The 15,795-nt window shown below is 31.4% G+C and overlaps 1 pseudogene; it reads right to left on the bottom strand.

Moving 5' to 3' along the window:
• Window positions 1-2,646: 2,646 nt before the first annotated feature.
• LOC100807893 (ribulose bisphosphate carboxylase small chain 1, chloroplastic-like) lies at window positions 2,647-3,871 on the bottom strand (annotated as a pseudogene).
• Window positions 3,872-15,795: the final 11,924 nt, after the last annotated feature.

Below are 15,795 nucleotides of genomic sequence, written 5' to 3'. Positions count from 1 at the left end.
TCTTTAGTAAATAATATACTAATAACATGTCTAACAACAATAATCTCAATAAAATTAAATATGTATTTCATTATTTATAAAATTTTAATATATGAATAACGATGAATATCATTGTAGCTAAATAGATAGTGTTATTTTATAAAATATATTATATATTTCAATTATATTAGTTTTGGTTCTAATTAAATAAGTTCTTTACCGGTATAGTTACACTATGTAAGTATCTATGATAACTATTATTGCTATTATTATTTATTTTATCTCTTCTATATTTGTTTATTATCGTCGTCGAGGATCCGAGACCGTGAGGAAGACGATGTTAGAGAATAGAATAACATACAATCCCATGTTGCTCCATTGTCATGCTTATCTTAACCATCAATTATATATTTTTTTAAAAATAATTATATATAAACATAATATTAAATACTTTTTTAATTTTTTGGATTTAATTTTGTTTCCTAAATTTTTTAAAAATACTTTGATTTGTTGTCATATTTTTATTAATTCATTTATCATATGATATTGTCAAGTTGATACTCCAAATTAGTCTAACAATTGTTTTTTAATATATTTATCATTAATGTATTTCAATATGTTGATAGTTTTAGCTTCTTACTTTATGCTTTAGTCTTTTATAAATAATATACTAACAACATATCTGACAACAATAACCTCAATAAAATTAAATATGTATTTCATTATTTATGAAATTTTAAAATATTAATAACCATGAATATCATCAAAGCTAAATAGACAGTATTATTTTATAAAATATATTATATATTTCAATCATATTAATTTTGGTTCTTATTTAATAAGTTTTACACGGTTACAATTATACTATACATCATATTATTTTATTTTATGAAAGAGAAAAGTTTCCTTACTTGATTTTGGCGGAAGATGCTGCAAAATGTGGTATGTCAATTTTTGTAAGTAGACAATTTCTATTGTGGTTGAAATTTTCCTACAAATAATGTTTCTAAAGTTAAATATTTTGTTAATTGTTAGTTTATTATTGTTTTATTTTGTTTGACTTTCAAATCAGTTTGTTGATCATAAATTTTTTAGTTTATATTCATTTTTTTCTCATTTTGTTAGTTTCCAATTCAATGATAATAAGATAATACTGTACAAAATTATAACTATATGCTTATAACTATAATGTAAATATAATTTTTTGGCTAACGTGTGCGTACGCACGCGTATTAAGTCGTTATTTATAATAAATTGGAACACTGAACCTGTGCAAAGTATGAGCGGCGAAATTTCAATTTAAAAAATAAATGCAGAATATAAAAGAAGAGGAAAAAATGCTGGATATAGTGTTGACGCCTGCCTATTGTTGAACAGTTTTTAGGTAAAAAAAGAGAAGAAAAAAAAAGTAAAATGTTTTAAAAAGAGTAGAATGATTTTAAACAACTACGATTGAACAGTTTTTATACGATAATAAACTATATGAAATTTTGTATAATTAATCTACTTCCTAAGAATTTTTATTTAACAAATTCGATTGTTGGAATTTAATGTTCATAAAAAAAAATTATTCGACAGAGTAAATCTCACGAAAATTAGTTTTCTAGAATAAGTAGATTTTCATCCACTAATAAATATTTGAAAACAAGTCCTGTTGAATTGTATATTCACAGTTGACTTTGAATGTCATGATGTGGCCATGTGAGTAATATTAATGAGGTGAAACTTCTTAACTGTTTCTTTCTCTTGAACTAACCTTGTTCACAAATGAAGCTATCACAAAAGGCCAAAAGGGATTAAGGCAACCTAAAAGGTTTAATTATCAGTTGGTGATTATTGCTGGGAATTGAAAGAGTTTCTGAAGGCAACATAACTTTGAATTTGACATCTCTTTGCACATAATTAACAAAACGGTTTGGCGATAGTTCAATAGTGGTTGCTGCTATATACTATAATGATAATTTCTTTTCCAAAAATTATGGAATTCATATTTGGTTTTGGAAGTTCAGAAGCTTCCTAGACATATGAGTGCAAGTTGTTATTACTTAATATTTGATAAGAAACGCACATTTAGATATTATATTTTCAAGCGGAGGTTGTTTCAAAATTAAGTCATGAACTTCATTTCTTGGAGTACCAAAGTACAAGAATATGAGTAATGCTATACTATGATACAAATCTTAGTATCAGATTAGAAAAAAAAAGTAAATTTATTTAATGTTTTGTAAATATAAAACGCATTCAATACTTTCCATACAATAGAATTAGAAGGATTAGGAAGAGAATGTTGTAAGAGAATTTGGAGTTATTCTAAGAACATTCACAAACCAGATGTGTGACAAGGTAAAGGCCAAGCTCAATGCTATGTACTTGAATAACACAACATGAGTTCCATTGTTAACCTTCATTAGTGACACATTTAACTTCAATTTAGTTAAAATTAATTTCAACCCACTAGAGGGAAATGCAAGCATAATGGGTTCTTGAAGATATTAGAGAACAAAGCATCACAACAAACACCAACAGCTTATTATCCATCAATTCTCATCCATTCATTTCTGAAAACAGAAACAAAAAATTACACGATGATAAATCTCAAAAAGAAAAAGCAAATCGGAATTGGTTTGATCCCCAAGTCCAAGTGTATGAAGAGCAGGAGTTGAGAGAGGTTAGACCACTAAATGAATCTCCATGGCTTAAGGGATTAGTCTTTAGCTTTCGGACGAGGATACTTTAGGCAACCAACAAAAAGGAAAAGAAAAAGAAATATAAATGTGGTTTAAGTACAAAGAAAGAAAGTGGGGGTAAGCTTTTCACACTTAGAAGCCTAGGGGCTTGTAGTCGATGAAGTTGATGCACTACACTTGGCGAACGTTGTCGAATCCGATGATACGGATGAAGGCGTTGGGGTATGTAGTCTTGGCCTCTTAAAGCTCCTTCAACACCTGAGAAGCATTAGTGCAACCAAACATAGGCAGCTTCCACATGGTCTAGTAGCGTCCATCATAGTATCTTGGTGATCTGTTGTGCTCACGGTACACGAAACCGTGCTGCAAACGGACAGATCAACCATCAAAACTCAAAACCAAGTGCTTGTTTTGGAATAACAATGTTTGATAAATATTGATATCTCTCTAATAGAATTCTAGAACTACTGAAAAATCAAATAGTAACATAAACTCGTTGAGGATGGAAGAATCATATTTGGGATGTGAAAGCTATAACTATTAGCTTTTGAAAATCACATCTGTAATGTGAAACCAAACACAATATAGATAAAGTTAATTTTTTTTTAAGTACTTTTAGCACACTGGCATGAAAAACAATTATTTCTTCAAAATAAGTTGAAACAAAAAACAAAACTAAGGAAAACTATAATTGAACCAAAAGTGACTGTAATAAATTGACCTCCAACTCGAATTCCAAGCAAGGAATCCATCCGTTCCTAAGAAGGTACTCTACTTCCTTTGCCAATTGTGCATCATCAAGGTTAGGCAGGTAGGAAAGAGTCTCAAACTTCTTGCCAATTGGTTGCCACACCTAGTAATTTGTATGAAAATTGAGTAAAAGGGTTAATAAACTTGCAATTATGCATAATTTCTTATGACTAATATGTTAGTTTAAGGAACCTATAGTTAACATGTTCATTTAACTAACATGTAGCATGAATTAATTATAATCATTTTGGTGCCTCGTGTGTATATAAGTGTGGAGATGTCTTACATGCATGCATTTCACTCTTCCATTGTTGATAGCAATGGAGGTAATGTCATTGTTGGTTTTCCTGGTGGGGGAAGCCAGCCATGGATTTAAGGCTTGTGAATGGAATAACCATGCCAACACCAACATGGTTAACGGTGGTAACTGCTGGGGAGATCATTAAGGAAGCCATTTCCTTCTTAGCTCTGAATTACTTACTTGTGCTTCAGCAGCTAGATTGCCAAGCTTCTGCTCAAACTTGCTATATATAAGGCTATGATTTCTACAGTACCCATCCAATGGTGATGGCATTATAGCATATTGGCCACACGAGTTTCAATTCTTTGTAGTTTCAATGATGTTTAAAGACTAAACAACTATAACATATAATAAACACACATTAATCACATTAAATAATCAAAAGTCTAATTAATGAAATATGTTAATGTAAGCTAGTATATTTTTTTTTATAAAAAAAGAGCAATCTAGTACTCACTACTAGAAAGAATGCTTTCAACATCGCTACTTTAACATCGATTTTATCAAAAACCGATTTTAACAAAATGGCAGTGATATTTTTGTAAATAAATTGATTTTGTTAACATCGGTTTTTGAAAAAACCGATGTCATTTTATTTTTGTTAACATCGGTTTCCAAAAACTGATGTTAACATCGTCACGTTAACATCAGTTTTTTAATAATTGATGTTGGCACTACTAGAAAAAGTTCAAAAGCCCCCTTTCATTCACTCGATCTCGCTTACTCACTCACTCTCTGACTTGTTCTCGTTCAAAAGCCTTCTCCTCCCCCTCGACCCTCACCTCCTCTCCCTCACCCTCAATCAAAACTCCATACTTGTCCCTCCCTTTCCCAACCCAAATGCTCTCTTTGTCATCTCCAACCTCTTTGTTGGCCCTTCCTTGTCGCCCAGCCCTACCCTCCACGCCGAGCTTGATCAGACTAGGATCGAGCTGGACCTAGCCCTCCTGCTCACCGTGTACGATCGCTTCAGCTCGTTGTTCAAGCTGCTGCACTTGCTCTTCCTTTTGGCCCAAACACGACCCATCTTCAGGCCCAACCACAAGCTCTTTGATGTTGTAACCAACGCGCTCGTGAAGGCAAGGGAGTTCGATGCCGCATGGAAACTTGTTCTCCATCACACCGAGAGAGATAGGGAAGTAGAAGAAGAAAAAGAAAGGTTGGTTTTCGTTGGAACCTTTGCTATCATGATTCGGCGCTATGCTCGTGCAAGTAACATAAAATGGTTTGGGATTTAGGGTTTCAATTTGTTCAACAGAAAGGTTGGTTTCAATTTAGGGTTTCCTAACCTGATCCGATTCTCATTTATTCGTTATTGCTTTCACCACTCTTCACATGTTCATTTCTTGAATTAGTAGCTTATGTGCTTGTTTATAGTTTTATTCTGAGTACCTTCACAACACATGTTAACTTAGGAGTAGAGTTGAACATTCTTGCCTATTGATTGCAATTTGTCTTATACTAGCTTTGCAAACTCGACTAATTGGCAGTGAAATTCTTGAAGGATGTTAAGTTTGTTTGCGGACGAAGATAGTCAAGATATGGAGAGTAGCACTCCCAATGGCATTGTAACATCCTGCTTTTTTGTAAAATAAATAAAAAAAAGTTATATTTAAAAATTAATAGATTTTTTAGAAATTAAATAAATGAGAGAAAAGAGTTTTTTATTAATTAAAATAAGGGTTTCATAGTATTAGAAAATAAATAGAGTAAAATGATATTTTAGAAAATAAAGAGATGTTTTAATTGATTATTTATTTAATAAAATAGTAAAATAGAGTTCCTTTTTTATAAAATAATAAAATAAATAAAAATAAAATAAATAATAGGCTGAGAGTATCCTAGCTGTAAACAGAGATTTATTAGGTCAGTTTTTACATTTCTATTCTCCTTTCCGTCTTAAATTCGTTTTTCTTTCTTCCTCTCCCAAAACCTTATCTTTTCCTGCATACATCCAAACTTGATCCATTAAAACTACAATCATGGACTTAGTAACCGTTGGATCGTCGTGAAGCTAGGACACCACCTTCGGAGCCCATCTCTGCACATTCCCAGCTTTGGGATTTGGGAAATAATCTTTGTAGAGAGCAAAATTCCCCTCACACATAGAGACAGTGAAATTGAGGCTCCAATCCCTTTTGCTTCTCTCTAAAGCTTGGAAATCCTAGTAAAGCAACCAGAGGAAAAACGTGAGGAATCTTAGGGAACTGCTAGAGATGTTTTTATCATTGTCAGACTTCACATGTGAGCCCACGTAAAGGTAATGGATGGGTTTATCACAATTGAATGTAGAATGAACATGTGTAAGAATCTTTAGAGGATCAAATTGGGGTTTATTTTGGGATGTTTATGATTATAATTCTGCCTTTATGATTATAATCACAAGATTGTTATGTTTGACTAGCCAATTGATGTGCTAATGCAAATTGGTTGATAAAATTGAGTGCTCTTGATGTTTTTTTTTTGTGTTCTTTGAACCTATGATTTTGATTCCTTTGATTTTGATATAATTATATGAAATTGTTTGAGGGGTTTTACTCTCCATGTTGTGAGAAGCATTTTTGTATAATTCGTTTATGTTTTGGAAAAAGATTTATTAGATTAGCGTGATAAATTATTATATTGGGATCATGAAATTGTGATTGAGATTGTGTGTAAGTGATAAATTGAATATGCGATGAATTGTGAGATTCATGTGTATTGAGATATTATATGTATTTAGTTGTGAGGTATGAATTGTACAATAACACAACTATAAGACCCTTTAAAGATGATGAGTTAATGTGTGACAAGTATTGTGATGGGATCAACTATGGGAACCCAACGAGTTAAATCACTTTAAGGCACGACGAGTTAAAATGATCTTAAAAATAATTGATTAGTTGTGTGTATTGCACAGTTTATAGGTAAAGTATGTGTTTGTGCCACGCATATATTAATATTGTGTGATGTCAATATGATTCATGAGGTGTGATAACATGTTGCTTTGGGATTATAACATTGTGATTGAGATTGGGTGTATGTGATAAATTGAGTACATGTTGAATTGTAAGATACATGTGTATAGAGATGTTGTATGCATTGAGTTGTGAGCTATGAATCGTACAATCACACGATTGTAAGACCTTTTGAAGGTGACGAGTTAATGCGCGACGAGTATTATGATGGGATCCACTGTGGGAACCTGACGAGTTTAATCACTTTGAGACACAACGAGTTAAAATTATTTTGAGAACAATTGAGGAGTCATGTGTTTTGTACAGTTCATAGATAGAGTATGCGCTCTAAAATATTTTCTAGGTTGGACCTAAATCAGGAGGGAGAGGCCCTGACATACTCTTTGGAGTCTAGGCCTTGGGGGTAAGTACACCCAGTTTGAGTGCTCCTTTAAGCCTTTGCCAATCTCACATGGTTGAAACATTCTCGCAAAGCAACATGACCTTGACTGGTCTCCCTATGATTTTACGTAGTGAAGGTGACCTGACTTACCAGTGTATGGTCTGTCTTGTCATGTACACCTAGGCTCTCAACGAGGTTTTTCACTGACATGGTACCACATTGCATATATGATTGAGTCTTAGTGTATCTATTGCATAATGTCTTTGTAATGACTATTGTGACTTGTTACGTGATGGTGGGTAATGAGTTATGTGAGTGTGAGATGTTGTGTTGTACTTGAGATGTGTTGTTCTGAACACATGATTAATGTGAAGGTGTGGAATGTGATTTTGTGATTAAATCCTTGGTACAAGTGATGTTACGCAATAAGTGATAAAATGATGCAAATTATGCTAAGTTGAGCTTGTTATACTTATATTATATATGTGTGCTTATGAATGTGACAACTCACTCCTTGTGTGATGTTTGTGTTTAGGTCCTATGATGATGTTGAACCTTGTGTTCGTGGGAGCAGATAGTTAGATGGATGACTTTAAAGGATCTCGTGCTAGAGGACGCTAAGACACAATGCTTTGATAGGATGTGGCATTGGGACATGAGTTTCCATATTATTTGGATAGTGTTCTAAACATGTTACTTTATGTTATTTTGCTGCTTGTTTTCTTTTGTAAAAATTGGATGGCCTTGTTTTAGGCCAAATATGTTTTCATACCCTTATTTGATAAGTTTTAAATTTGGTGATTAACGCGAATGCGATCCTTTTACCCACGTGAGCTCCTTTATGTTTGTTGAATAAACTCATTTTAATTAATTTCGCATTTTCATGTATGATATTATATAAATACGTATGTTGGGGTAGAGGGTGTCACAGACATTTTTTCCACTGTTTCAGGTTTTAATGGACTCGTCAACTTCCATCTACCCAGCATGGTAACATTAAGAAATCACAACAATTTCTAGAAAAAATTGTTATAGATTATCTCTGTATAGAAAAGGTCTTCCATTGCTTAACTAATTTGATTATTTTAGTAGCCTATCTGCACTTTTCAATTATTTTTATAGATTTTTGATAGAGTTGTTTTCAGAAGTTTATCAATAAGTTTTTAATTGAAGTTCCAGTGCAGGCAAATTCAGGGTTTAGAAGCTTATTGATTTTGATAATATCACTAGAGAAAATACAACATTAAAAGTAATTTAAACATAAAATAATCAATCTTTATACTATGTGTTTTTCTTGTCAGATCTCATTCCAGGTGATTTTATCCATGTTATTGGGGATGCACATGTTTACCATAATCATGTGAAGCCTTTGCAGGAGCATCTCTGTAAACAACATATGTTTAATTTTCAAAGAATGATGTTATTGTTGTTGTTGTTGTTCTCTTTTCGTTTTTCTATTTCCTTGCCAAGAAGTCACTTAATAATAAACTAATAAATTAAAACCCGAAAAGTGCAAAGCTTGTCAATAGCATTTGAATCGTGACGTGCTTTTGGGGTTGGGGAACAATGTGCAATGCAAAAACCAAAATCATAGAATTTTTTTATTTTGATTGTTTGGACTTTTGGAGTGAGGGACAGTTCTAGAAATCATATTTTGATATTTGAGAATCTTCCTTGATTAAATGAAAAAAGGTTTTAAAAGAAGAGCCATGCCGACTCAATATTTGCTCTGAGAAGTAAATATTAATGTTTCTCTTGTTAGTTGTTGCCACTCACAAGCACTTGCTCCTGTTGTGAAACGTTGTTTTCTTCAAGTTCTTGCAAATTGTACCAAGATTTATATCATATTGGAGTTCATCACGGGTGGTGAATTGTTTATAAAATTGTGCATAGCTCAAGATGGAACCTTTTTTGTGGATTTTAGTGTGGCTTTTATTAATCACCATTTGAGATATTGGAAATGTTTGGTGGTGAATAATATGATTGTGCAGATATACCATGGTCGTCTTAGTGAAGTTGACTCTAGAAGATATTTCGCATTATGTGAGATCCGAAAGTTGTCTATTGTCCTTATGGTGATTTATTCTAATTTTCTTTTTTCCTTGTGTAGCCTGAAAATATTTTTCTTGATTCACTAGGAAATATAAAGATTTCAAATTTTGGTTTGAGTGCATTTCCTAAGCAGGTGAGCTTGTTGCTAAATAGCTTTTATATATGACTTCGACTCATGTTAGATATATTGATAACTTTCATATAAGGTGTTGTTATGAGACCATTCAATGCTAACTCAATGATGTACTTGAGATTATATCTTGACTTTGTTTAATGATTTTCCTGACAGAGTCACATTTACTACCTTGTACTTTAATTGTCCTTAAAATAATGAAATTAAGGTGCTAAGAGGTATGGTTAGTACATGAAATCCCTAATGTTTGGCGAGCGAATAAAGTTAAAATGACTTGTTTCAGTGCATGAAAGCATGACTTATGCAGAAAAAATAAGGTGGTTGTCCTGAACAATTTGAAAAGTCTATATTGATGGTTTTAAGTGTTTAAATGGAACTTACCTAGTAGTAGTAAAATCTAGTCCCACCTCCACCCCCAAAGTTACGTGTCCATAGTGGACTTAAAAGAAACGCTTAGAAAAGAAAAATAAATAAATAATAAAGTCGTTCAATGTCATAATTGTTCACTTTTGGACTTTGATCTTGCACACTCACCAATCAGGGATGATTGATTTTGAACCAAGGAAAATCTTTGGTTAGGGAGACTTTCTGGACAAAGCTAGTGAAGAGGGTCCCTTGATGGTGTGATTATTCCATCTACACTCAGGTACTAGACTATTACATTGTTGTGAAAGTGAATTCAAAGTCTGCGCAACGACACAATCCAATTAACTAGCTTCTACTAACTTCTAAGCCACCCTTAGTCCAAACATTGTGTAAATTTAAGGGTTTTTGACGTCAAGGATACAAATTAAAGTAAATTTGGTCATTAAATGAAAAACATATATTATGTTAAAAATATAAAAGCTGGTGTTTCTCTTTTTAATTTACGAAAAAAATTTGTTTCTATATCCTTAGTATCAACCTTAAAATCTAATAACATATGTGTAGTTACTGCTATTGATCTTGATTAATAGTTTGTCTCTTTATATTATTTCAGGTTATTGATTTTGAACTCCTCATAATCAAGCTTAGAGCATAGGCATAGTTGACATTTTTATGCAAGACTCTATTGCATCCTTGAAATATTAATTTATTATTCACGTATTATTTATTATTTAGTCATAGCCTTGTGACTTGAAACTTATGGGGAAGTATTCAACGTATTTTATGTTTGCAGGATACGAGTTCCATATCCATTTCAATGGGAAGCACCTACATTTGATGCGGGTTAAGCCTTTGCCATGATGATGACATCCTTTGTTGCTCTTGTAGAGGTAATTTCTTTCTTTAGACCTTTTTCTATCTATTTTTAATTTGGAATAAGAGTTTTTTTTATTTAATAATTAATTGGTATCATCCTTCCTATGTAATACATATTTATACATTTATATTTATTCTATTAGCTTTTATATACACATTTATATGTTCTCTTACGTGTATTTTATAACAGCTTTGCAGCTAGACATTTGGGATATCATATCAGTCTTATTTTTTTCTTGGAGGCAATTGACCTTTAGAGAAATCATCTTGGTTTCTTAAAATAAATTTTACAAATCTAGATTAATATTATGAGATTGTAAGTAGTGTAACATTGTAATGAAAATAATATTTTTTATTATTTTAATTTAAAATTAATATATTTTTTATAAATTGATTTTGGCTTGTTCATTGTAAAAACAAGCAAAATATTAAAAAATTGTAAAAAACGATATCAGTTGGTCTAAAACCGATGTAGAAAGATTCTTTACTGTAGAAGCAAACTTCATTGCTTCATGATGATGAATCAAGATTGATTCAAGGTGTTTTGATGATAACAAAGATGACGACAAAAAGCCCAAGAGAATGATTTCAAGATAGAGTCAAGAACAATTCAAGAATCAAGAGAAAGTTTCATCAAGAAGATTCAAGATTCAAGAATAATCAAGATCAAGATTCAAGACTCAAAGATTCAAGAATCAAGAGAAGACTTAATCAAGATAAGTATTAAAAAGTTTTTCAAAACATTGAGTAGCACAAGAAGTTTTCACAAAATCATTACCAAAGAGTTTTACTCTCTGGTAATCGATTACCAGATTGTAGTAATCGATTACCAGTGTTTTAAAACGTTAAGATTTTCAAAATTCAAAATGAAGAGTCACATCTATTGATGTGTAATCGATTACACCTTTATGGTAATCGCTTACCAGTGACTGTTTTCGAAAAATTCATTTCCAAAAGTCACATTTCTTCAAGTGACTTGTTTCTGAAGATTCTTTCAAAAGTCATAACTTTTTAAGTGATTAGTTTTAAAGGAATTGCCAAAAGTTACAAGTTTTGACTTGAGTCATCAAGAAACTATAAATATGTGACCTTGGCATGAAACATTCAATCATATCTATCATCTCTTTCAATCATTCTATCTTTAACATCTTCTTTCATTTCTTTCAGAACTTTCTGATTTCATCTTCTCTTCATCTTTCTAAAAGTTTTTGTTCAAAACCTTCTCTTCCAAGAAAAGTTCTTTGTTCAAAAACTTGTGTTATTCATCTTTTTCATTCCCTTCTCCCTTTGCCAAAAAGAATTCGCTAAGGACTAACTGCCTGAATTCTTTTTGTGTCTCTCTTCTCCCTTTTCCAAAAGAACGAAGGATTAACTGCCTGAATTCTTTTGTGTCTCCTTTCTCCCTTTGCCAAAAAGAATTCGCCAAGGACTAACCGCCTGAATTCTTTTTGTGTCTCTCTTCTCCCTTTTCCAAAAGAACGAAGGACTAACCGCCTGAATTCTTTTGTGTCTCCCTTCTCCCTTGTCAAAGAATTCAAAATGACACAGTCTGAGAATTCTTTTGATTCTGTCCTTTCCCTAAAACAAAAGATTTCAAAGGACTAACCGCCTGAGAACTTTTTCTTAACACATTGGAGGGTACATCCTTTGTGGTACAAGTAGAGGGTACATCTACTTGGGTTGTTGTGACTGAGAACAAGAGATGGTACATCTCTTAGTGGAGGGTACATCCACTAGGTTGTTCAAAAAGAACAAGGGAGGGTACATCCCTTGTGGATCTTTTCTTGTAAAAGGATTTTACAATGTTGAAAAAAAATCTCAAGGACCGCAGGTCGCTTGGGGACTAGATGTAGGGATGGGTTGTTGCCGAACCAGTATAAAACTCTTGTGTGTTTGTCTTCTTCTTCCCTACTCTTTTAATTTCCGCTATGCACTTTAATAATCGTTTTTTACTTTTGGTTAAGTTTTTATTTCTATTCTTTATTTTCTTAACAACATAGTAAAAGCCTAAGAAGGGTAGATTTTTAATTAGTAAAGGTTCAGTAATAATTAATTCAACCCCTCCTTCTTAATTATTCCGAGGCCACTTGATCCAACATTTACAACACCAGTTTTAGCAAAACCGTGTTGTAAAGTTACTTTCTACATCGGTTTTGGCTAAAACCAATGTCGTAAGCATATTCAAGATCAGTTTTTGGCAAAATCGATAATGTAAAGACGTTTTCTACATCAGTTTTTTCAGAACTGATCTAGAAAATGCTTCGAAATACATAATTCAACATCAGTCCCTTACAACATCGGTTTTAACCAAAATCGATGTTGTTTTTGCAGCTTTTGCTTCTTTTTGTATATTTTTTACTATATGACATCAGTTTTTGTGAAATCTAATGTCTTGTAGTGCATGTTAAAAACCGATGTAGAAAGTAAAAAATAACCGATGTTAAAAGTCTATTTTGTAGTAGTGATTACTACATATAACAATCAATACATGAAGCTAGTCCACATCCTATCAAGGCTATAACATGTTAAATTCATGATATAAAGAACAAATAAAGGTGCAAACCATAAAATTATGCAGCAGAATATAAGCTTTTTTTTTTAAATACAATAAATCACTAAATATGGTAGCTTGCAAGAGAGGAAATGTGCACACTAATTACAAAGACAAAGAAGCATATCAAGTAATAATGCAACAAAAAAAAATCACAATTTGATGTAAATTAAATTTTACAAACATGAATTACAAACACAATGCAATAAAAATATACAAATTCCAATTATATTATTGCAACAAGTAATAAATCAATTGCCATTATAAGCACATAATGCTTACAAATCAAGCCAATAGTAAAAAATTTTAAAAAACCAAGAAGCAAAAAGATAAGACTAACCTCAACTTTCCAATGTACGTGCTGCTAACTTGAGAGAAATCATCAACATGCAAGCAAGGATGGATCCAACTTGTTGAGAATGGGGCAACCCCCATTATCTTTTTACTTTGTGTTTAATAAATATATAGTACTATCCCCCCCCCCCCCCCAAATAATATGATTTTATAATTATAATTTCAATCTTAATATAAATTAAAAATGTGTAAACAATAAATATTTGGATTCTCTTTTTTATTTTTATTCCCACTTTTTTATATTTAATATTTTTATTTATTTTCCTTAAAATTTTGTTTTATTTATTTAGTCATTTATTATCTAGTAAATGTGCAAAAGGTATAAATTAAAGGATAATACCTACTTTCATCTTTTTGAAAGAGAAAATCATTCTAAAACTTTCACAAACATTTACTTATTTATCTTCAAACAAATTATTTTTTTAATCCTAATTTCCCTTGTTGTCTAAGACTCATATTCGAAGGATATTTATCTATCTAAAGGCTTATTGCACTCAAATTGGAAAACTAATTGTGCAAAATGTGTATATTGTTGTAGTTAGTATGCTATATTATGGTTTTTTTTTCTCCATCAACTAATAGATCTTGAATATCATAAAAATTTGGATATGAAAAATGATAAAATTATCAAATATTTTTGGAAAACAAAAACTCATAAAGAACAATTACGATGAATATTTATACTTTTAAAAATAACATGTAATATTTTCAATGCAAAAAAAGTTTGTATTGTATTGCCCCCACAACTCAATTTTTGGATCCGTCACTGCATGTAAGTGATATTGAAATTTCTATACATGATAGGAGCACAAAAAGGATACACTATTATAGGAAACACTTTTTTACATTGGTTAAAAATCACTTTTTATATCAGTTGTACGACCGATGTCTATGTAGGAGATAAAAAAGTTTGACCTTTTACATTAGATTTTAACCGATCTTCAAAGGTAACTATCTTTTACATTAGATTAACTTTTAAGATGGATTCCTATACAACCAATCTAAAAACTAATATGAAATTAATGTCTAGATTATTTTAAAAACACCCTTTTCAAATTGATTTTGTATTATAACTTCAATTACTTTATTAACTAATCTAAAAACACCCTTTAATTACATCAGTTATAAACATATCCCTAAAATGACAAAAAAAAATTTTACAATGAAAGTAATACTTGCTAGTTTAACCAAAAAAATCAATCTAACCAAGTGTTTGAGAACTTGAAATGATCAAATAATGAGTAAAAAAGTTATTATCACATCTATAGATCTATTGGTAATTATGCCAGAATGCAATGTGACAAAATTACACCATTCCAACACCTCCATCCTAGATAGCTTTTCCATTTCCATTTGGACAATCATCAAACAACTCATGATAATATTTACCATTGTCAAAATTATGTTCCTTAGCTAGCTTCTTCTACTTAAGTAAATGTCCAAATGGTATTTATGGGTGCACTTAAATTAAGTTGAGTTACTATATTTGGTACCAATATTAGGAGGAAATATACAAAATACAATCCCCAAATTGATCCCTTTTAAACATATAATATAGGAAATCACCCATACCATGATTTGCTTGCAAGCGACACCAACTCTCTTGAATCCATTGTCAGTAATACTTATATATCCATCTTTCTTAGAAAATATTCATGATTCATCATTTTTTAGAGTCAAGGCTGTTTTAGCAAAAAAAAAAAATTGTTGACAAGATAAATGATTACATGTTGTCATTGATGTTTGGGGAGGAAAGTAAATATCTAAGTTTAGATACTCCTTTATCAGAAAATGAAGAGATTAATAGGCCACATGATGTGCACACTCCAAAGTTCTTCAACACTATTAGTGCTTCTGGTCTTTCCAATGACATTGATCAATCATCAGGATTATGTAATGGTACTAGACTATTAATTGTTACACCAATGGGGAATATGTTCTAGAAGGAAATGTTAAATTTGGAAGCAACATTGGCCTTAAAGTGTTTATTCCAAGACTTTCATTAACTCCTTCTAATGCAAGGATCCTTTTCAAGTTCCAACGGAGGCAATTTCATTTGACTACTTCTTTTGCAATGATTATCAACAAGAGTCAAGGACAATCTTTAAAACATGTTGGATTATTTTTGCCTCAATTTTTTTTCATGGACAATTATATGTTACTATATCAAGAGTTACATCAAAAAAAGGTTTAAATATTTTGGTAAAAGATGGTGATGATCAAGATATTGGATCATATTACTTCTAATGTGGTTAGCACACAAGTATATCATAATATACAAGGAAAGGTAATTCAATAATACTTAAATTTATCCTGTCTAATTTACTTTATATTGAGAATAATTATAGGTTTTGATTCTGTTTATGAATTTTATTTTGAAATTATTATATAATGCTTATGATAAAAT

The sequence above is a fragment of the Glycine max genome, chromosome 19, assembly GCF_000004515.6.
Source record: "Glycine max cultivar Williams 82 chromosome 19, Glycine_max_v4.0, whole genome shotgun sequence".
Lineage (NCBI taxonomy): Eukaryota > Viridiplantae > Streptophyta > Magnoliopsida > Fabales > Fabaceae > Glycine > Glycine max.
The sequence above is the reverse complement of the archived record's forward strand: the minus strand, read 5'-3'. Positions and strand labels throughout refer to the sequence as shown.